The following is a 22,871-nucleotide window of genomic DNA, read 5'->3' as shown; positions in this document are numbered from 1 at the left end:
ATCATATCTGCAAGGAATTAAACATTCAGAAACCTGAAGTCTGAAATTCAAATGCCTGTCAAATTTAGACAGAACAAAACAATTTTCAGCAGAGAAACTGCAGACACATCTTTGTAAAATGGCAGGGCACCAGAGCAAATCACACAAACACAGGCAGGAGATGCAGACTCACACAGAAGCCACCCCAACCAAGAATCAAACCAGAAAACCTATAGCTGTGAGGCAACAATACTACCACTGCACCATCAAATCTGCAAAGAATTAAACATTCAGAAACCTGAAGTCTGAAATTCAAATGCCTGTCAAATTTACTGCGGACAGAACAAAAACAATTTTCAGCAGAGAGGATTAAAACTGCAGACACATCTTTGTAAAATGGCAGGGCACCAGAGCAAATCCACACAAACACAGGCAGGAGATGCAGACTCACACAGAAGCCACCCAACCAAGAATCAAACCAGAAAACCTATAGCTGTGAGGCAACAATACTACCACTGCACCATCAAATCAGGAATTAAACATTCAGAAACCCTTAAGTCTGAAATTCAAATGCCTTTCAATTTTATTTAACATTTTTAATCAGGACAGTCTGACTTGGAACAAATAAACAAATTTTCAGCGGAGGCCCAGGAAGAAATAATGCAGACATGTCTTTGTAACATGGGAGGGCACAAAAGCAAACCCACACAAACACAGGGAGAAGATACAGACCCCACAAAGAAGGAACCCCAGCCAAGAATCAAACCCAAGAACATGCAGCTGTGAGGCAACAATGCTACTACACCATCAAATATCAAGCATTACAACATTTACAAACCACAGATATTATGAGGAACAGATCAGATCAAATATGGTTTACAAATGGTGGTGGGTAGGGAACTCAAGTCTTTAACACCTGCATACAGGGTACAGGGTTCAAGCCTGAGGCATTCCTACCACACACACACACACACACACACCAGTAAAGCACAAGCACCATACAAACTCCAGTAAAGCACAAGCAAAAAACTCATACCTTTAACCAACAATATCAACTGAACTCCATATGTTAAATTATTATATAAGAGAATTTTCTTAAAAGAGATATGAAATTCTATATTATTCTATTATTGTTCTATAGTATTTTCTATATCAAGATGGAATGCTAGTAGTGTAAACAATTATTGTTGACTTAGAAAATATCCAATATTTAGTTACCCTTAAGAGATCCCAAACATGTCAGATATGTCATTTTGGATAAATTAAATGCAACAGAGGAGCATACACTAAATAAGCCAACAACAAATAGATTATTATTAAAATAATTTGACTAAAAGGACTCTACAGGAGACAATGAGTGATTACCAATGCAATATGAATTTACTGTAGGTGTACTGTCTTCCTTTACTTTCCCACTCTTCAGCTCACCAACTTCAACTTACACTTATGAAAAGACATGTCTTATCAGTGGTATCCTGACTCTGAGTAGAGGCACCCTACATTCTAGTGTGCAATGCTTTTACATATTTATAGATTTACAAAGCAGAGTCTAAGAATGAACTATGATCACCCTGACAATTCCCATCTTGCATAGGGCACCTCCTGATTCCAGAATGGGTAATCAGATCAGGTCTAGAATTAATGTGAAGGTACCTATATGGTAATCAAGACTTACCTTAGGTAAGTATTAATCAAATAGTATTTAGAGCATCTTAAAGAGTTCTCGGTGCACTTAGAATACTCTTAAGCCTTTCCTCCATTGACCAAAAACAGAGATTTCCCTTCCCTTTATTTCCCTTGTTTTAAATCAGTACTAATAAAAGAAATTCAGCAAACATAGGTAAACAGAAATAACATTCAGTAGTCCGTCTTGTATATGACTCACAATCCATTAAACAAGTCAGTGACTAACATCACTTTAGTAAACATTATAAAGACAAATTAGCAATAATTTCCTAGCTCTTTAAATTTTCTGATAAAACAAAAAGTTAACAATAAGCTATTTTAACTAAAAGTATAGAGCATTTCAATTTTTTCTTGCATGTGTACATTTCTACTTATATTGTAGTGTCAATAGCTGTCTTTGAAATCTGTACAATACTTCACTTCTTCAAATCATTCCTTATTCAATTCAGGTTTTGTTTTGTCAAAACTGGCAACAATATTTCAAGGGCACAATTAATATTTAGACTGATGTTTCAAATAAATAACTTGTCAGTTGCCAATAAAGTTAGTTTAGAATGTATGATTAGTGCAAATATAACATGTTGCAAAAATAATATGTATTTTTTCGTGTACTTTAGAGACTGTCATATGCAAGTGACATATATAATGTAGCATATATAGAGCAGATAGCTTATGGATTCAGGTTGTTAAGGTACATTATGCTTATTAATCAGGCAGTTTCATTTAAATTCACAAGTAATTTGGGGACATTTCAGTTGAGTTTCTAGGAATGTGTGGTCCAATGTGAGTAAATGAGTCCACTTTTCCTCATAAACATATGTCACAATTCATTAAACAAAGCAGAGTCTAACATCTGTCTAATAATCATTATAAAGACAAAGAATAGTAATTTCCTAGCTCTTCAAACTTTCTGATATCGCAAAATGTTGACAGCAAGCTATTTTAACTGGAAGACGAAAACATTTCAATACTTCCTTGTGAATATATATTTTTACTTTTACTGTAGTGTCAAGAACTGTCTTTGAAATCTATGCATTACTTCACTTCTTTCAAGTCATTCATTTTACAGTTCAGATTATATTTTGTCAAAATGTAATTACATTTCAAGGGCACGTTTAATATTTAAACTGACATTTTAAATGAATAGCTAGCAGTTGCCAAGAGAGTTTGTACAGAGAGTGAGGTACCTGCAAAGATAACATGTTGCAAAAAGTAATATGTATCTTTTCATGTGCTCTAGACTGTCAGTTCCAAGTAACATATAAAATGTAACTTTTACAGTGCAGACAGCTTGTGAAATCAGCATGTTAAACTGAGTAATACTTTTTAATCAAGCAGCTACATTTAAGTGCACATGTAGTTTGGGAACATTTCAGTTGTGTTTCCAGGAATATGTAATCCTATGAGGATAAATCATAAAATATTTACAAATAGTCCTGTTATATATTTATTTTACCTTGCTTAGGTTGTTTTTCATTTTAATAACTAAACAACATTACTTTTTCTTATTTGTTATCTGTGAGGCTAAATGCACTTCGCAGGTTCACAGTGTCCTTAGAAACTGCAGCAAGTGTTTACTGTTGCTATGGCAACACACATAGAATGTGAAGAAAGCTTCACTTCTCTTAACCAACAGTACATTTATATATATATATATATATATATATATATATATATATATATATATATATATATATTTGTTTATACTAAAAGGAAATAATTCAAAGGACATATGTACATGAATGGAACATTTCAGAGTTAATCAAGAACATGTCCCCAATCCCAGTAAGCATAACAGTGACTATCATTCATCTAATAAATATTGTAATAATTAATTAAGTTCACTATTCTAATTAGTCTACCTTAAAACTAGATTATTTTAGACTATTATTTATCTATGTAGAGATAGTGAGTTATTAAATATATACAGACAATAGTAGTATAGTAAATAGGAGAAAATGTAGGGCGGTATTGTACTTGAGGGACTCACCAGATGTGCAGTAGCCAGCCCCGCCCAAAACCCACCCCATGATATGTCATTCATGAATATGCATTCCCTCCGAACAAAATGTAAAAAGAAAACAAGTGCACTGACATGTAATATGACAATAAATATAACAGTAAACTGTTACCAACATCAGTAATTGACAGGTTTTATTGCACCATAACCAGCAAAGAAGCAAAACCAGTAAATGTTAGCAGCAAAATACATTTCATCAGGCTTTTTTACTGTCCAAACAAATGAAACCAAAAAAGATTCAGCAAAATCAAATGTTAGCAGCAAAACACGTCATCAGGCTTTTTACTGTGCGAGAGGCATGGTTCTGACTGTTGACTTAGGTCAACTGTATTAACACTAGGAAAGTGTACATGTTATGGGCATTATTTGTCATTTTTTTCCACGTTTGTAAATTCCTGAATTATAGAGTGTGCTGTTAAAATTTCGGGTTTTCTGATTAAATAGACCGAATGACCGTAAAGTGAGATTTGCAAGACCGCTTACATTTAATTTACATTAATATTCTCATATTAAGTATGCACGAGCAAATTACATATGCAGACCGGGTTGTCACTCAATTCGTGACACGCCCACTTCTACGCGGAATGAACTGGTGAGGCCCTCAAGTACAATATCGCCAAATTTAGAAAGGGAGACGAGATGCAGTTAAAATAAATAATGAGAAAAGAGAGAAGAGAGAGAAAGAAAAGAGAAAATTAAGAGAAAATACACATATGCTATGTATGTTGATTTACAGTATCAATATTGTATGTGCTATTTAACCCTCCTTCTGTGAAAGAAAAGTACCCTGTTTTACATACCTGAGGTAATGTGAAAACTCTTCTGTGTCATCTATTTTCAAAAAAATACAGATAAAGATTCCAGTAGTAAGTTACCTTTGTTTTAAAATTCCAAGCAGTAAAATTGGTCCTTTAAAGTAATGTTAAAACAATTCATATCATAGTAGATGCTTTGAGAGATTTGGCTGTAACAGTATCAGTCTTTTGCTTCTTCTTTTTGACATCTGTCCAGATATTTGTTTCTTTTGTTCTCTTGAGAGAAGGTGACATCCAATCCATATCTTCTGGTAAAGTAATCACGTTATTAGTTTTAATAAATGAAGAGGCTTCCTCTAAGTCAATAAAAGTCCTCATCTCGTTGGCATACAGTATTCTTATCTTAGCTGGATATGCAAGTTGTGCCTTGATGTTATTTTGTTTCAGAAACTTTATCATTGGCCACACTTTTTTCCTTTGTTCCATTATTTTCGGTAAAGTCGGTATTCCTGAGTTGTCGACTTTCCTTAAATATCACTTTTGGTTATGTGCACGATTGGTTAGTGGATTTTATGACATTTCAGGTCGTAAATATGAACACCTGCACTAGTCAGTTGTGAGATTTTGATAGTAAACCGCTTTTGTCTATATGCAAGACATCTTCAGAATAAATAAATAACACTGAACAAAATACTGCTAACAGGCAAATTTTCATTTAATTCTGGCTTCCTAACCATTTCCATTTTTAATTGCCAGTGCAGTTCTGTCATTAATAAATGCCAAACAGCCCATCTTTCATGCTGTTGAACCTTTTCTATTATTTTTTCCTCAATTATTTTTTTTCAATTAAAATAACATTTACATAATATTTTTTAAATATAATTTTAAACAACTATATACAATATTTACAATAGCCTAACTCTCAATTATATACACTGTATGTTATTAAATATAGAATTAACAGGTCAGTTATCAGAGATACAATATTGATTACTGCAGAGTGTCCAACAAAGATATAACTTTCTTCCAAGGAATATTTACCAGTGGCATGGGATAGATTCGTAGTTCTTTGATTTTTATTTCCATCGATGCAGTTATCTTTAGTTGTTGTGTCTTTCGATTTTTCCTGGTTAGGAGTCGCCACAGCAGAACTCCAGTCTGCTAATGATTGGCAGTAGATTTTTATGTGCTGAGTTGCCAGCCCTGACGCACAACCTTCAATGAAGGTATGCCCATTCACGCATGTCTCCACACAGAAGACGCTCTGGCTGAGAATCAAACCGGGCAGCGTCTTACTGTGAAGCGACAACGCAATGCAGTTGTCTTCAGTAAAGTGTAGAATTCTTCCAAGGTTGGGGGTGTATATGAATTCCAACTTCTGGTTACGCATTTCCTAGATATAGCAAGTATTGTCCATAACAATTACATATTTGTCTTATTCAGGTAGGGACCTTCATTTACATTTAGTATAATCGATACTTTAGTTCAGCGGTAGCGTTGTTGCCTCACAGCAAGAGGATCTCCCGTTCGATTCTTGGCTTGGGTTGGGAGTGCCTTCCGTGTGGAGTCAAAAGACATGCGTTGAATGGGCGTGCCTTCGTTGAAGGTTGGTCGTTGGGCTGGCAACTCAACACCATAAAATCCAACTGCCAATCATTAGCGGACCGGAGTTCTGCTGTGGCGAACCCTAACCGGGAAAAGCTGAAAAGACAAGCATAATCAATACTTTAGTTAAGGTAAAGGATTCATTAAATAAAGCTTGTAAAAAACGATTGATTCCATTCCAGTATGATTTAATTGTATTTCATTCATAAAAAATATAAATCCAGTCTGCTTTATCTGACTTTTCACATGTCCAGCAAAAAAACATTTGTAGTAGTACTGATCTTCTTAATTCTATCTATGTAAGTATTTCCAGTTAAATATTTTCCACTACTGTGTGTTAGAGGTGTTAGTAACTTATAGTAAGATGTTAGTTTTAATTTCTTCTGTTAACTGCAATGACTGACCTTTTGTTAAGAACTGCCAGTATGATGGTTTGGGAATTGTTTTATATGTTATTAACTCTTTATATAGATTTGAAATGGAATTTTTCTTTTCACAACTATTATATATAAATTCATATAGAAAACTTATTAGATTTGGAATATCTTTAAATGAGGAATTATTAATTAATGTGCATTAATCTTGAGTGTACATTAGAATGCTTTGTAAGGTTAACCAGTCCTGTGTTGGAATATTGTAAGCAGTTTTTATCATATGTGTATCTAAAACATTTAATTAATTTACACATTGAATCAGCATAAGAATCCATTTTGTTCCCAGGAGGTTATTGTTTCCGTATATATTTTATGAGGAAAGTTCTTAGTGGTGGTAAATGGGGTTAAAAGGTCAAACCAAAGTTTTAGATCTATGTTTGCATTGATAAGTTTCCTAAAGGAACTGATGTAATGATTAATCAGTGTTGTTTTAGAAGATTTTGTTATATTATATTGTATACTTATGCATAGTATGTACCAGGGTTTGTTTGATTTGTCTACTATTACATTTTTTTTAACAGATTAAATTCATTTGTTAATATAGTCATTGTTAATTCTTTCTAGTTGGCAAAATAATTTGTATTTATTTAGTCTATTGTAGTTTTAAGCACAAATGATTTTATATATGTTTCTATTTCTGGGAAGTTCAATCCTCCTTGTTTCCAGGGTCTAATGTGATGAGTTAGAGCTACTCTATTCTTTTTGGGATACCATAAAAATTTTCTTAAACATCAGTTTATTTCTTTAAGAATGCGTCTTTCAGGAATTAACTGTATTGCTAATGCTACATATAGTATTTTTGGCAATCAAACCATTTTTATTAATTGCAGTCTGTCTTCAAAAGTTAATATAATTTTGTTCCACTTTTCTAAATATAGTTTTATTGTTTCAATTATATTTTTGTATAACATATTCCTAAATAATTTAGCAAGTTCTTGTTTTCCTATGATGGATTTATTTGTAACTTGTAGCTCTTTTTTCTTATTAAAAATAAGAATTTTAATTTTGATCTATTAAAGTGTAGACCTGAAATATTGTAATATTTCTCCATTACTTCTTCTAGCTCTTCTAATGACTCTCTGGAGTTTGATAGGGTTAATAAAATATCATCAGCAAAAAGCATTATTTTAGACATGTACTGGTCATAGACTTCTATTCCTTTCATTCTTGGATTATTGCATATTATTTCTGCAAGTATTCTATAGCCAAAGCAAATAAAATAGGAGAAAGGGGGCATCCTTGTTTATTACCTTTCATTATATGGATAGATTCTGAGGTGAACAGACCTAATTTAATGTAGGCTAAGTTATTAATATATATGTTTTTTAGTAATAAGATGTAGGAGGAGGACATTCAAATAATGCTAAAGTTTTAAATAGATATTCCCAGTTGAGGGAATCAAAGGCTTTTTCTATGTCTAATCTGATTACAAGTGTTTCTCTACTTTCTTTATTCACATAATCTATAAGAGTAAGTATCCTTTTAATATTATCATGTGTGTGCCTGTTATATAAAAATCCAGTTTGATCATTATTAATTGTCTTTGAAAGTGGGATTTTCATTCTGTTAGCTAGGATTGACATGAATATTTTGTAATCATTATTCAGTAATGATATAGGTCTGTATGAGGTGCAAAGGTCTGATGCTTTGTTATCTTTTAAAATTGGTGTTATGAGAGAATATTTCCATGAGAGTGGTATTTTTGCTTCTGACTGGACTTCTAGCAAAGTTTTATGAAAAAGGGAGATTACTGTTGAAGGGAAGAGTTTGTAAATTTCCCTAATTATACCATCTATCTCTGGAGATTTGTTAGATTTACTTTCTTTATCTTGTCAACAATTTCTTTGTAGGATACAGATTTTTGTAGGTCTAGTTTTAAGTTTTCTGGATTTTTTTTATATTGGTGAAGTTTGTATCTAAGTTTATTTGGTTGGTATCTAAATCTTCTTTTTTGAAGTGTTCCATATAATGGAACCAAAATGCTTCAAGGATATCTCCTATACCTGATACTTTTTTCCTTTCTTTTCATGATATATACTAGTAATGTTATTTGCTTTAGATTGTATTTTAATTCTTGTTGATAAGTTATGTAGATATCTGGGGGAGGTGGCTAACGAGTTTATTTTTAATTTTTCCAAGGCTAGAGAAGTTTTGTGTGTTAGAATTTCATTATATTTTTTATTTAATTCCTCTATTTCTTTTTTGACTTCTGGACAATTCTGATTTTTTTTTTAGATTTTGCTGTCAAGAGTCTAGTTTGCAAGTCTAATGATTCAGATTCCCACTCTCTAACTTTGTTTTTGTACCAGCTAAGGGTCTTACCAAATAAATATGCTTTTAATGAGTCCCAAACCATGACTCTACTGATTTCTTTTGTATTATTAATTTCAAGAAATAATTGTAGTTCTGGCAACATCCAGGGTCTGAATTCTTTAATTTTCATGATATATGATGGAATTCTAGTTGAGAGGATTAAAGGTTTAAACTCTATTTGGAGCTTCATTATCAGAGAGTCATGATCTGAGAAGGGGCATGGAACTATTGAGAAGTTGAGGATTTTTGTTTGGAAATCATGAAGTACGAATAATTTGTCTCTTCTGGTTTGTGTTCCATATCTATGGTCTTTATGGGAAAATAACAATGATTTATCATCTTTTACTTTAAAAGTGTCTATTAAATGAAATAAATCAATCCATGTTTTTAAGGATTTTGAAATAGTTGCTATGTGAAAAGACTTCTTTGTGGTTTCAGAAGCTTCTAAAGTACAATTAAAGTTTCCTCCCAGTATAAGATTTCCTTTATAATTGTTGGAAATAAAATCTAGGTGTTTTTTAACTGTTCCTGCTCCAATTCCTGGGAACCAATATAGATTAGCTAAAGTCCATATTCTGTTATTAAATTTAATTATAACAAATGCTAGTAGACCTTCTTTGTGTTCATATTTATAAATAACTTTTGGAGTGATTATGTTTTTCTTCCAGAGAACTGATACTCCTGTTGTCTTTGTTCTATAGGAGGATTGAGCTAAGACTGTATAGTCCTTAGGGTTCCAAATAAAGCTATCATTAGTCTTAAAATGCATTTCCTGGAGAAATACTACTTGTGGCTTATTTAGATTTAAATATTTTAGTAAATCAGATCTTTTAAGTGGTTATTCCACAAGAGGGGGTTTTATTTGTTCTTCTGGGGGTTCTGGTTGATTCCTCCTTTCCCGGTTCCGGGCTCCCCCCCCAAACCCAAAAGGAAGGGAAATTGGCCCCTTTAAATTTTCCTGGTGAGTTGTGAAGTGGCTTTGGGGAAGGTTAAATTGCAATCAAAGAAACTCTATTGGAAAAATAAGGGGCCAAAACGAAAAAAAAGAAGTTAAATAGATTTTATTTGTTATTTAACCTTAATATTGAGGGTAAAATTTAACCTTTATTTTAAAAACTTTTTTTTTTTATTTAATTAAGTATTTAAAATTTTTCTGAAAATGGAATGTTATTTTTTTTAAATTAAAATGTAATTTAGGGTTTTTTTCTTTAAAACAATAAATAATTAATTTACAATATTATAAAATTAAATTAAAATAATAATATATTCCATTTAAAATAAAAAATTAATCCAATAATTTAAAATAGATAATTGATATATCATATTTTAACAAAATATCCAAATCAAAATTAAATTTTAAAAAAATTTCTTAAAGGAAAAATTTATTAAAATATTTTTATAGTTAACAATAATTGGATTAAAAACAATTATTTTATTAAAATAAATTTTAGGTTACCTTAAATCCCCCCACAGTATCATTTATAAATTAATCAAAAGGGAAAATAAATAACCCCAAAAAGATTAAAAAATAATTTTAAAAACTTAGAAAAAGGTTTACCATCTATATTTACTTGGTACCCTTTTTCCATTTTCACCCCCTCAAATTAACTACTTAGAAAGCATTTAGTTTCCTGGTAAGACCTTTTTTAGGCAATTTTAATAATTTATAATTTAAAGGCTAGAAAATTAACCCCTCCATTCCAAGGGATCCTTCCAATTTAGCAATTTAAAAATTAACTATAAGTAATAAGAATTATTAGGTGTAATATTTCCCAAAATTAGAATCTTAAATTTCCTGCATAAAAACTTAACTTTCCTATTTCCAAAAAATTTTCCTTTATTCAAAAATATAATAAAAAAATTCAGAAACTTTTAGCAAAAATTATATCTTGTATATCACAATCATTAAAAGAATTAACAACTTTTAACTTTAAAGTTACAAAATTCCCCTTTTATTTTTAAAACAAAAGAAAAATATTTTAAATGAAAATTTCAATTTTTTTCAAATGTTAATTTAAATATTATGTCAAACTTTTTAATTTAATCTTTTTTTCAAATCCTTTTTCAATTCATTTTTTTAAAACTGGATTTTGGGGAAATTTAAAATTTAATATTTAAAAAAAATTTATTTAATAAGTTAGTTTAGAATGTTTTGTAATTAAAGAAAAAAATAAATTTTTTAAACATAAATAATAAAAAAAATTTTAAAAAATATTAGGCAGGTTGTAATACAATTTTTTAACGGCAGTTTCATTAAAATTTAAAGAATTTTGGAATTAGTATTTAAATTTGGGCCCAAATTTAAATAGTATTTCCAAAACTTTAAATCATTAAAAACAGATTAAATCTTATTCATTTTTTAAAAAAAATGTAATTTACTTTAAAATGGAAGAAAATTTAACACATTTAATATAACGGAAAAATTTCAAACTTCCTTGGAATATATTTTACTTTTATTAAAAATTTTTTGTCAAAATTTTTTCATTTTTAAAACATTTAATTTAATTATAATTTGTAAAATGAATTAATTTTAAGATTTAAATTAAAGACATTTAAATGAATAGCTAGTTGCCCAAAAATTTTTAAAAAGTCCTCAAGATAACAGTTCAAAAAATATGTAATTTTCTGTTTATTCAATTTAAATTAATTTAATAACAACTTTAATCAATTAAATGGGTAAATCTTTTACAAAACTATTTAAACTGGTGGAACATTTTTGTTTGTTTAATTTCCTTTAAAAATATTTAAATACTTTAATATTTATTTTTTTTGTTTTTTTTTAATAATAAAAATTACTTTTTATTTTACTTTTAGCTTGTTTCCCTTTAGAAACTCACAGTTTAGTCTATCAACACAAAATTAATATTTAAAATACATTTATATATATATATATATATATATATATATTTATATTATTATTATATAAATAAATATTAAATATATAAAATTTTTTTATATAAAAAAAATTCAAAATTTAAGGAACATAGTTAATAAAAACCCAATGTAATAAAATCTAATATTTTAATAAAATGTAATTTAATTAATTACTATTAAGTATTTTAAAACTAGATTATTTACATTATTTTTATAGAGAAAGTTATTAAATTAAAAAAAGAGATAAATAGGTTTTATTAAAGACTACCAAGATTGCAACAAAAACCCACCCCATAGTCATTAAAGTTCCCAAACAAAAAAGAAAACAAAAAATGAAAAATAATATACAGTAAATGTTACAAACCCGAATTGACATTTATTACAACCCAAAAAAAACCTAAATGGTTACAAAACATTTAGGTTTTTATTTAAAAAAATAAACCAAAAGATTTAGAAATAAATTTAGCAACCTTTTTTTTAAGCCAATTTTGAGTTATTAGGCTTTTTAACATAGGGAAATTAAGGAGGATTTTTTTTTTAATTTAAATTTAATTAAGAAAAAAATTAAAATTTTTGTTTTTAAAACAATACCGATAATTTCCCCTTTTTTTTTCATTTAAAAATTTCCCTTTAATACCAAAAAAAAAACAGACGGTTTTAAAAAAAACTTTAGTAATATGGGGGTCAAGTACAATTGCCAATTTAAAAGGGAATGGTTAAAAAAATAATAAAGGAGAGAAGGAAAATTGGAAAACACTATTTTATTTTTACATATAATATTGTATGTTATTTCTCCTTCGGGAAAAAAAATTTTTTAATAACCTTAAATTAATCTGTGTCATCTTTTCAAAAAAGTAAAATTCGTTTTACCTTTTTAAATTTAATTGGTCCTTTAAAGAATTTTTAAAAAATTTTTTAGTATTTTTTTTGTTTTAAAGTAAGTCTTTTGCTTTCTTTAAATCCTTTTTTTTCTTTTTTTTTTGAAGAATTTTCATCAAATATCCTTTTAAATACATTTTAGTTTTAAAAGAAAGCTTCTCTAATAATAAAATCATTTTGGAAAATTTATTAGCTATGAATTTTTATTTAAATTTTTTCAAACATCATTCCACTTTTTCCTTTTTCATTTTTCCAAATCATTTTTGTACTTTCCTTAAATTCTTTTTTAAATGCAAAAATTTTAATGATTTTTAATTTATTTTAAATATTACAATTATATAATTTAATTATTAAACCTTTTTTATAAGAATTTAAATAAATACAAACCAATATTTAACGGAATTTATTTAATTTTCCAATTTCATTTAATGTAGTTCTGTTTTTAAAACCCAAAAACCCTTTTCATAATGTTACCTTTCATTTTTTCCCTTTTTTTTATTAAATCATTTAAAAATTTTTTAATTTTTTTAAAATTTAAAATCAAAGCCAATTCAATATATCCGTATGTTTTAATAAGATAGGTCAGTAAAAAACAAATTTTTTGCGATTTAAAAGTTAAAAATTTTCCAAAAATTTTACCAGGGGGTTATGTACTGATTTTTTTCTATTTCAGTTCTTTTTTTGTTTTGTTTTCTGGTAGGATCCCACAGATACAATGATTGGGGTAGATTTATTCTATCCCGCCTGGGACCCTTCAATTTGGTTTTGCCTTCGTGCAAAGACGTCGGTGAGAACCCCGGGGTTTCTGGAAGAAACATTGCCAGTAAAGGGAGATTCTTAAGGTTGGGGGTTGAACTGTACCATTTCCAATATAAAATTTCATAAACAATTTTTATTCAGGGTTAATTATTTATTAATAATTTATTAGCGTATTGTTTCACACAGATCTGTTATTTTTTTTTTTAAATTTCCAGTCAAATTTAATGTGCTTTTAAGGTTGGTTGGGAAATACTAAAATCCCTAATCATTACGGGCCTTTTTAAATGGGAGGTGAAATGAAAAATTTTTTACTTTATTAATAAAGGATCTTTAAACTTTAAAATTATTCTTGATTTTAATTGTATTTCTTTAATAAATTTAAATATTTTTATCTACTTTCATAAAAATTTAGAGTAAATTCTTTTAATATTTATTTAAAATTAAATTATTACATTGGTGTTAATTGAACTTAAGTAAAGTTTTTTAATTTTTGTTAACTTATATATTTTGTTAAAATTCTATATGGTTAAAATTTTTAAGTAAATTTTTTTAGATTTGAAAGGAATTTTTTTTCCAATATTTATAAAATTATTAGAAATTTTATTTAAATTTTAAATTATTTTATTTAAGTTTAATTTTATAAATTTAAAATTTTTTAAAAATTGTTAATATTGTAAATTTTCATTTGTAAAATTTAATTTAATTTTTTAATTAAACCAAAATATTTTTGTTAAATTTTGTTCTTATTTTTAAAAAGGGGTTTTTTTTGGGTTAAAGGGTTTTTAAAGGAAACCCAAATTTTTTATGTTTAAATTTCCTAAAGGGAATGTTTTGAATTTGTTTAGAAAAATTTATTTTTTATACCTTATTATTTGACGGGGTTTTTATTTTTAATTTAAATTTTTTTTTAAATAAATTATTTTTAATTATTTTTTAATTCTTTTTTAAAATTTTTTTTTTTCCATTTGTTTTAAAATGATTTTTATTGTTTTATTTTGGAATTAATTTTTTTAGGGTTAATGTATTTAATCTCATTCTTTTGGAACCTTTAAAATTTTTTTAATTAATATTTTTTTAAAAATTTTTTCAAATTTAAATTAACAATCTTATAGTTTTTTTAAACCTTTTATTATTGGTTTTTAAAATTAAAAAAAACCATTTTAGATATATTTTTTTTTATTTAAATTTTTGGGTTTAAAAATTTTAAAATTTAATTTTTTTCCTATATATTTAATTTTTTTTTTTTATTTTAAAATAAAATTTAATTTTGATTATTAAAATGACGAAATATTAATATTTCTTTATTTTCTATTTCTAATACTTCTGAGTTGAATTAATAAAATTAAAAAAAAAATTATTTAGTTTTTGGGATAACTTTTTTTATTTTATTTTGCATATTTTTTATTCTTACCAAAAAATAAAATGAAAAATCCTGTTTTTATCATTATAGGTAAATCTGAGGGGTATTTAATTGGTATTATTAAAATTTTTAGTAATAGTTTGGGGGGAATTCAATAAGTAAGTTTTAAATGATATTCCGTTGAATAAATTTTTTTTAATTTTACAAGGTTTTATTTCTTTATTTATTTAAAAGTTTTTAATAAATTTTTGTGTGTTATTAAAAATTTATATTTTAATTTCTTTGAAAATGGTTTTTTTTTTTATTTGCAAATTTTTTAATAAATTTAAGGTTTTAGGATTTTTTTTTTTTTTGTAAATTTTTGTTTTCTAATTTTTGTTCTCTTATAAAATTTTAAAAAATTATTTAAGGGAAAGTTTTTTTTAAATTTTTTTATATTTTTTTTTATTTATTTTTTTTCTTGTCAAATTTTTTTGGATAAGATTTTTAGGTCTAGTTTTAAGTTTTGGGTTTTTTTTTGTAATTTTTTAATTTATTGGTTTTCTAAATTTCTTTTAAGGTTCCATATATGGGCCAAAAGCTTCAAGGTATTTAAAACCATAATTTTTTTCTTTCAATTATGTAATTTTGTTTAATTTTTTATTTTTTATAAAATTAAAAATTACTGTGGGTTTTATTTTAATTTAAGAAAGGAATTTGGAATTTTAATTTTTTTTTTAATTCCTTATTTTTTTTGTTTGGTTTATTTTTTTGTTTTTGAAGAGTTAGTTTAAAAAATTTTTTAAAATTCCATTAATTTTTTTGTCCATAAGGGGTTTTAAAAAAAAAATGTTTTATGGTAAACCATTCTTGTTTTTTGTAATTTAAAATTAAAATTTTATTTAAATCCTTTAAAATTTTTAAATTTTTGTTTTGATGGTTCTTTGAAAAGGTTTAAATTTTGAGCTTCTTATAAAGTCAATTAAAGGGGTAATAATTTTAATTTTTTTGGAAATTGAAAATATTTTTTTTTCTTCGGTTTTTCCATTCTTGGGTTTTTTGGGAAAAAAAAAATGAATTTAAATTTCTTAAAGTCTATTAAAAAAATAAATCTTTTGGATTTAAAAAGTTGCTATTAAAAATTTTGTGTTTCAAATTCTAAAATATTAAATTTCCTCCCAAAAATTTCCTTTATTTTAATAAATTTGGGGTTTTTAACTGTTTCTCCTTTGGGAAAATTAGTTACAACCTTTCGTATTAAATTTTTAAAAACTTATTTCTGGTTATTTTTACCTTTTGGGGATTTGTTTTCTTCCAGAGATTCCCTGTTTCTTTGATGGGGGTGAAAACCGAAAGGTAAAAAGAAGTTAAAAGATTTCTAATATTTGGGTTATTTAGATAAAATTAGTAAATCAGATCTTTTAATTTTTAATCTCCCAAATTTATTAGTTTATTTTCTGGGGGGCTTTTAAGTTTATGTTCCCTTTGGGTTTTTGGGGGTTTCTCAATCCAAATGATGGTAATTGGTTAAAAGGGGTTTTTAATGTACTTCATTCTGTAAAATTGGGTGGTAAAATCGAACTAAAATCCATCCAATAAAAGATATCGTTGAACCTTTAAACCGAAAAAGCAAAAAAAAAAGTAAATAATTTTATTCATTATTTAACAAAGATTTGAATTAAAAATTATATTTAATTATTTTAAAAATTTTTTTATATTTTAATTATTATTAATTTCAAGAAATTTTTTTTAAGGTGAAACTTGGGGGATAATTTTTTTTTTTTAAATACAATAGTAACTAAGGCCCACAAAGTATTTTAAAAATTAATAAAGCAAAAAAAAAAATTCCCATAAAATGAATAAAATTTTAATCTGATAAATATTTAACACTACCTTTAACAACAATATAACTGTTTTATTTATTTTTTTAAAACCTAAAAATTAATTATTTAATTTTTGTTCTATAGTATTTTCTATAAAATGCTAAGTGTAAAATTATGTTTTAAATATAAATTTTACCCAAGGTCCCAAAAATAGAAGTCCTTTGGATAATTAAACACAAGGAGCATAATAAAAGAAACAAAATTAATTAAATATTTTAAAAAACCTAGGAAATAATAAAAAGAATTTCTTTTAGTCTTCTTTAAATTTTACTTCAGCTACCAATAACAATTTAAAATTTTTATTATCCATCTAAAAAGACACACATTATGAATTAAATTTAAATTTAAAAAACAAAATTAACTATGAACACAATTCCCTTTCATTTAAACCCATTAGAATTAATCCTTAAATTTTAAATTTACCTATATGTAATTCAAACTTTTTAAAGTAAATCAATTTTTAACATCTTAAAATTCTTTTGAAACTCTTAACCTTTTCCATTGCCCAAAAAAATTTCCTTTTTATTTTTTTTTTAAAAATAAAAATAAAATAGGAAACAAAATAATTGAGTTTTATATAAATAAACCATTTAAAAGTAGACTAATTTGTAAACATTATAAAGACAAATTTGATTTTTTCCCACTTTTAAATTTCTATAAAAAAATTAAATAAGCATTTTAAAAAAGTAAACATTTCAATTTTTTGGTGTGTCTTTTATTAATAGTTTTTAATTTCAATATTCCATTCAATTCAATTTCAATTGGTTTCAAAATGCAAAATATTTCCCAAATTAAATTTAGAGATTCAAATTTAAAAAAAATTTAGGCCAAAAATTAATTTTTTGTTTAAATTTTATTAATGTAAAATTTTTTGATTTAAGGGAAATTATTTCGTAAAATATTAATTAATTATAGTTATGAATTTTTAAAGGTACATTATTTTTAACAGGGTTCATTTAAATTACAAGTAATTTGGGATTTCAATTTATTAGAAAGGTCCAATTGAAAATATTTATTTTTCTTATAATGCAATTCTAAACAAAGAAGTAACTTAAAATCATTAAAAGAAAAAATGTAATTGTTAACTTTATTCGATCAAAATGAAATATTTTAACTGAAAGGAAAACATTTAATTCTTGAATATATATTTTTACTTTTCTGTAGGGCAAAATTTTTAAATTTCATTCTTCCCTTTTTAATCATTATTTACATATTAATTTTTCAAATATTTTACATTTAAAGGCCCTTTTTTTTAAAATTTAAATGTACAGTTGCAAGGAATTTAAAGAAGTGAGGTACCCCATTCTTTCAAAAATTATTTTATTTTCTATTTTTCAAATAATATAAAAATTTAAATTTTAATAACATGGAAATAATTTAAAAGTAATATTTTAATAATAATTTAAGAAAATGTTTTGGAAATTTAGTTTTTCCCGAATAAATTAAGGATAAAATAAATTTCAAAAACCCTTTAATAATTATTTTACCATTTTTTTTTTTTTTAAAATAAAAATCATTTTTTTTTTTACTGAGCTAAATATTAGGTTAATTTTTAGAAACTGAAATTTATGTTGCACAAACACATAGAATTTAAGAAATTCATTTCTTACCGAATTAAAAAATTATAATTAATAAATATATTATATATATTTACAAAAAATTAAAGGAAAATTTTACCATAAAGGAAATTCAAATAAATGTTCCAACCCCGTAAATAAAGGGTTTTTTTACAATAAAAAAAATTAAAAGTAAATTTAGCACCCAAAAAAATTATTTTAGAAATTTATCTTAAGATTAGGAATTTAAAAATTTTACAGAAAAATATAGGTAAAAAAGGGGGGTGAGGGTTTTATTGGGGTTAAGAAAAAAACCCCCCTTATTCATTCTAATTATTTCCAAATTAAAAAAAAATACTGTTTTATTAAATAAAATAAAAGTAAAGTTACCACTCATAATTACATTTATTCCATAAAAAGAAGCATAAATTTGCAGCAAATTTTAAGGAAAATTTTAAAAAATAAACAAAAAGGCCCAAAAACAAATTAAAAAGAAAAATAGGTTTTTGAGAAGGGTTATGTTGATAGGTAAAAATAAAATAGGGAAAAAAAATATGATTATTTGTTTTTTAACTTTTAAATTTCCCAATTATACATTCTGTTAAAATTGGGTTTTTATTAAATTAAAGGAAAATTTTTCCTTTTTAATTTTCATTAAATTCCTATAAGTTATTTGAGAAATTCAAGCAGACGGTTTTATCAATTTGACACTTTAAAATTAAATTGTTTCCAAATACGAAATCTTTTTGGGGAAAGGAAACAGTTTAAATAATAATGAAAAAAAAGAAAAAAAAAATAAGAAAAAAAATTCTATTATTGATTTAAGTAAATATTTTTGTATTTAACCCCTCTAAAGGACCTTTTTTCCGGTATTGAAATTTTCTGGTTTTTTTCAAAAATCAATAAATTCCTTGTTCCTTTTTTAACAAAAAATTGGTCCTTTTTTAAATTTTAAAAATTTTATTAGGGTGTTTGGGATTTGGGGAACAATTTTAGTTTCCTTTTAATTGAGATTTTGTTTTTTTTTTTTGGAAAAAACCAATTTTTATAATTTTAAAGTATCATTTTTATAAAAAGGTTCCTCTTTAATTAAATTTTTTTATAATTTCTTAAAAATTTTATAAATTTTTATGTTTTTTTTTAAATTTTTCATTGCCAATTTTCTTTTTCCATTATTTTTAAATGTATTATGTTTTACCTAAAACAAATTTTTTAGACGGTTATATTTTTAATTAGTTAAATATGAAATTACTGTAGTTTAGATTTTGATTACGTTTTCTATATAAATCTTCGAATAATAATAAAATGAAAAAAAGTCAGGTTTTTTTTTTGGTTCTTTTTTTTTATTGCCATTTTGGGTTAATAAAACAAACCCCCTTCATGTTGAAATTTTTTTTTTTCCCAAAATTTTTTTAAAAAATTTAAATTTTTTAAATTTTTAAAAAATTAAAAAATTTAAAACCACTCAATTATATCTTAGTTTAAAATTTGAATTCATTTAGTTAAGGGTAATATTGATTATCAATGTCACGGTAAATTTTTCAAGGAATATTTCCAGTCATTTTTTTAGGTTGTGTTCTTTTTTTATCATTTTTTGTTGGTTTGTTTTCCGGTTAAACACAAGAACTCCGTCCGCTTGTTGGGGTTTTTTTGGATAGCCCTGAAAACCTTAAGGTAAGGCCCTTAACTCCAAAAACGTTGCCAAATAAACCGGGTTTCTTAAACAACCCAATCAGTTGTTTAAAAATAAAATCTTAAGGTGGTTATTATTTAAATTTTTTTAACGATTTCCATTAGAATATTGTCCATTATAATTAAATTTGTAGGGTTCATTTACTTTTTAATAATTTATTACTTTTTTAACTCCAGAAGGTTCCGTTATTTTGTTTTGGAGTCTTGTGTGGGGTAAAAAAGTTTTTATCTTTTTAAGTTGGGCCCTTTTTTTGAACACCAAATTAAAAAATTTGGAAGGTTTTGCTTTGAATTTAAGGAAAATGAAAACAAAATAATATTATATAAAGTTATTAAAAACTTTAAAAACATTGATTCCATATTGATATTTGTTATTTATTTTAATATCGTTTATTCTTTTGTCAGAAAATTTGTATAAATTTTTTAATTTACATGTAATTTCCATAAATATTTTCCCGGGGTTGTTTTAATTATAGTAAATTTTAGTTTAATTTTTTTTAATGCAATGCTTTTTTAAATCCCGTATTTTTGGAATTTAAAGTTAATTACTTTTTATTTGAAAGAATTTTTTTTTATATTATATTTTAAATTATAATTTTGTTTTTCTTTAAATTTTTAAATTATTATTTTTTTAATTTGGTGTAATTATCTTTTGGAACCAATTTTTTAATATTTAAAATTTTTTAATGTTTTAAAATTTAATTATTTAAATTCAATAAACCTTTTTTGGGGTTTTTTCATTATTTTTGGGAAATTTTTATTGTTTTTAAAAAATTTTGTTTTTTTTGCAATTATAATTTTTAAAGAATATTTTAATTTTTCAGTTTTTTTAAAAATTTTAATTTTATTTATTTATTAATATTGGTTTGTTTATTTTTATTTCATTTTTTTAAAAATTTTAAATTTTGTTTTATATGTTTTTTTTCAAATAATTGTATTTTCCCTTATTTTTTTAAAAATTATTTATTAGTTTTTTTTGGGAAATTTTTAATCTTTTTCCAGGTCTAATGATGATTGACTTTTTTTTTCCATAAAAATTTTTTAAAATTTATTTCTTAAGAATTTTTTAATTAATTTTGCTATTTATTAAAATTTTGGACAAACCATTTTAAATTGAATCTTCCCTTAAAAAATTAAATTTTTTTATTTTCTATAAATTTTTTTTAATTTTTTTATTAACATAATTTAATAATTTAAAATTTTTTTTGGTTTTTTTAATTTTTTTCTTATTAATTAAAGGTTTTTTTTTCTAATGAATGAATTTTAATATTTCTATTACTTCTAGTTTAAGTTCTGATTTATGGTTATTATATAAAAAGTTATTTAAATTTCTGGAAGTTTTTCCTTTTTGGATTATTGCATAATTTTTTTGAAGATTATTTAAAAAAAATGGAAAAGGGGACCTTTTTTTACTTTTTAATTAGTTCTGAGGGAAAACTAATTTATGTAGGTATTATTTTTATATTTTAGTTAAGTTTAAGGAGGGAATTTAAAATGTTTAAAATTTTGATTTCCATTTAAAAAGTTATTTAATTATTATTTTAAATTTCTTTTATATTTAATTAAATTATCTTTTAATATTATATTGTGGTTATTAAAAACAGTTTATCTTTTAATTTTTTTAAAAAGGGGGGTTTATTTGTTACAATTCAAGGATATTTTTATCATTTTCTTATATTTCTGTATATCAAATTGATTTGCTTTGATTTTTTTAATTTTTATAAGGTATTTCAAAAAGTGGATTTTCCTACTGGTTTAAAGTTTTATAAAAAGGGGGGTAGTTAGGAAATTTTAATTTTAATTATCCATCTTCTCTGGGAAATTTTTTTTTTTTTTTTTTTAAATTTTTGAATCAGATTTTAGTTTTATTTTAATTTTGGATTTTTTTAGGTAAGTTTATAATTTTTTTGGTTCAAACCTTTTAAGGTTTCTATGGAAAAATTTAAGGATTCTTAAACCTGATCTTTTTTTTTTTCATGATTTGTGTTATTTCTTTGATGATTTAATTTTTTATTTGTTTTATCTGGGAGGGGGCTAAGATTATTTTTTTTTCCAAGGTGAGGAATTTTGGTGTTGAATTTTAAATTTTTTTTTTCCCTATTTCTTTTATTTGGTTCTTTTTTTAGATTTTTTAAGTTATTTAAGTCTATTTAGATTCCATCTCCAATTTTTTTGGTAAGGGGCTTAAAAAATTGTTTTAAATTCCAAACAAACTAGATTTCTTTGTATTATATTTAAAAATTTTGGAGTTTAAATCCGGGTCTAATTTTTTTTTATTTTGGAATTTTTGAAGATTAAAGTTTTTATTATTATCAAGGTATGATCTGGGGAGAATATTAAATTGGGGTTTTGTTTAAAAAATAATTTTTCTTTGTTTTTTCCCAAAATTGGTTTGGAAAAAAAAGTTTATCTTTTCTTTAAATTCATTTTGAATATCCTTTTTGGTTTTAAATATTTAGTGAAAAGTTTTTGTGGTTCAGAATTTCAAAAAGTTTCCTTTTTTTTTTTGTTTGGAATAAAATTTCTTTGCCTTTTGCCAATTTGCTTAAATCCCAAAAATTAAAATTAAATTAAAAATTTATGATTTTTCTTTTTTTAAAAATTTGGGGTATTTTTTTCGAAAACTCCTGTTTTTTTTATGGGGATTTAACTTTACCTTTGGGCCAAAATAAAGTATATTTTTTAAAATTGCATTTTTAAAAAATACTTTTTAAAATTTTAATTTAAAATTTTAGAAACAAATTTTTTTTACATTCTAAAAGGTTTCCCTATTTGATTTGGTGTTTTGGGTTCTGCCCTTTTGTGGTTTTTCGGGTTTTCCCACACCAAAAAAGTATAAATTTACATTAAATTGGTTTTAGTGTTGAAATTTCCCCTTTTGAAGGGTTTTTCTAATCAAAATAAAATGAATATCATTAAAAATCCTAACCCCTTAAAAAAAAAAAGAAAAAAAAATTTTTTTATTGGATATTAAACATTAGTATTTGATATAGAATTTAATCAATTTAATTATTTTGAAAAATTTTTTTTTTATATTTAATTATTTCATTTTTTAAAGGTGTTATTTTTTTGTTAAACTTGTGAAATTACTTTTTTT

This window comes from Protopterus annectens, chromosome 15.part0, assembly GCF_019279795.1.
Source record: "Protopterus annectens isolate FY-2018-M chromosome 15.part0, PAN1.0, whole genome shotgun sequence".
In the NCBI taxonomy this organism is placed as follows: Eukaryota; Metazoa; Chordata; order Ceratodontiformes; family Protopteridae; genus Protopterus; species Protopterus annectens.
Note: the sequence above shows the minus strand (reverse complement) of the source record.